Source organism: Morone saxatilis, unplaced genomic scaffold, assembly GCF_004916995.1.
Source record: "Morone saxatilis isolate NCDOM2014 unplaced genomic scaffold, NCSU_SB_2.0 Contig23, whole genome shotgun sequence".
In the NCBI taxonomy this organism is placed as follows: Eukaryota; Metazoa; Chordata; class Actinopteri; family Moronidae; genus Morone; species Morone saxatilis.
In genome coordinates, this window is record NW_023339796.1 from 23,653,856 (window position 1) to 23,656,292 (window position 2,437).

Below are 2,437 nucleotides of genomic sequence, written 5' to 3' on the forward strand. Positions count from 1 at the left end.
AGGATTCCTGCATATACCCTGTTATTATTGTTATCATTATTATTGTCATACTATTGTTTATTATTATCATTATTAATGTTACTATTATCTCCTTGTTTGTTTCTATTTATTTATTTTCCTCCGAGAGGATTGTTTGTTACGAGAGGGAGGGAAGGGATTTTACGACTGTTATTATTTGTTCATTGTGTATTGTTTATTGAAAACGACCAAAAACTCAATAAATACAATTTTTTGAAAAAAGAAAAGGCTCATCCTATGTAAACAAAAACACAAGTGTTCTATTCACGTGTTTAAACAGTTTTGAATATTATATTAAATTTTTGAAAATATATCCTTTTAAATGTTACACAATAGACCTTTAATGATTTCCTCATTGCCCATCAATGTAAAAATATGGGCGAATCCTTGATAATGTAATAACGGTATGGTTTCGTGTTCATCCATTTAAGATTAAAAATTTCAGTTCACAAAAATGAACAGAATTTGTACTTCCACAATTCTCGTCAGTCACAAGGTAGCGACGCCCTAAAGCAGACCCCGCTTTATCGCCTATTTTACTCTAAATGGGACCATAGTTATACATACTAAAGGAACATCATGCTGTATGGAAGAAGATTTGAAACTAGAGATTGAGAACATAAAGTCATTCGAAAACTTTCTCTGGCTCAGAGGTAGAGCGTGTTTTCTACTAATCGAAAGGTTGTTGGTTTGATCCCGGCTCCTCCCTCCCGCGTGTCGAAGAATTTTTGAGCAAGATAGTGAACCCCAAATGTGGATGTGCATGAATGAGTTAGTTTCTGTTCACTGTCTGAATGTGTATGAAAGGGCACATAGTGTAAAAGCGCTATGGTTGAATTAAATTAATGTAATCTAACACCCACATCTACTCACCTACTCACTACTCACCCACTCATCTACATTGATTTAGAACTTTGGTTTATTCAGGAAATCCATGAGCTGATGTTGAAATACCATGTTGTTTTAATCCTGTATCAGTTCTGCCACAAAACACAGTAGGCAACACAATAACTGATCCAACATTGCAGTATAATCATTCAGAAAATGAACTATATCAAACATATATTGTGTCGATGACAAAGTTAAAAGTAAAAACATTATCACCGTCAAGCACCTAAATCTACCAGAGCTCATAATGTGTCAATCTAAGTAATTTAGCATAATTACATCTGTTTAAACATTTATCTATTTTTGGATATTTATTATTATTATTTATAGTTCAGGAAAGAAAAGCAATTGATTCTTGATGGAGCGTGTTTTCATACATAAAACTAATTCAACATGCTTGACATAAAGCATGAGGTACAATCAGTAAGACATGCAGCATAGGATAAAATGATACAAATATTAAAAACATGGAAATGCATGAATGCCAGTGCTGGGTAGATAAACTCTAAATGCCTATGGAAAAGTTCAAATCTATGGAGAAGAGTTAGGTACACTTAGCTAAAACTAATATAGTCTGAGCCTGCGATCACGTCATGATGCATTGTTACAAATACGCTTCCAGCAAAACTATTGTTTCCTATGCCTATGGTACAGTGCACCTGACGTGTGCTCCTCTTGTGGTGCGTTTTTGTATACTACGTGATGTGCTTGCATTATTTGACTGAATTTGACTGTGAGGAGTATTTTTACAAATAGCTGCAGCTAACTAGCAACCTAAGCACCAACAGTCTGTTAGGAGTGTGCATGTGTTACATATGTCTGTATGACAGCCTCTGACTGATCTCAGTTCTTACCAGACCCCTCTGCTTTTGCTCTCTCTGTAATAGTGGAGTCCTTAGAATAAATGCCAGTTTTTCACTCAAGTTGGAAAACTTGCATGGATGCATTTTTGCCTCAGTCTGTGCCAACCAGAGGGGAATACCTGTCTCCTTGGTATCAGGCTTTTAGTCTGTCCCTAAGTGAGTAATTACGTTACATAATTGGTCACTGAGTGATGGTGTGGGCCTCCATACACATGAGATGACACATGAGCTGTGAGCGTGCAGAGGCGTTTATGCTCCACGTCTATCTGTTGCTGTGTTCTCCAAAACGCCAGAGGCCCAACAAACACAGCATTCTGTGGGGTGGCTATGGTTGCTATTTAATGTAAGCTAGCAGGGCGGCTATGGCTCAGAGGTAGAGCGTGTTGTCCACTAATCGGAAGGTTGGTAGTTCGATCCCCGGCTCCTCTTGCTGCACTGCATTTCGAAGTGTCTTTGAGCAAGGCCCCAAATTGCTCCTGTTGGGTGCACACTGTGTATGAATGTTTTAGTTTCTGTTCAATGGGCTTTGCCATCAGTGAATGTATGTGAAAAGGCGAATGTGGCTTGTAGTGTAAAATTTAATTTTTTAATTCAATTACATTTTATTTGTATAGCGCCAATTCATAACAGAAGTTATCTCAGGACACTTTTCAAATAGAGCAGGTCTA

The 2,437-nt window shown here is 37.3% G+C and overlaps 1 protein-coding gene across 1 annotated transcript in view; it reads left to right on the top strand.

The window, feature by feature from the left end:
- LOC118334966 (epidermal retinol dehydrogenase 2-like) overlaps window positions 1-2,437 on the top strand; it is a gene marked incomplete at its 5' end in the record, with an annotated part of 13,178 nt that overhangs the window by 7,567 nt on the left and 3,174 nt on the right.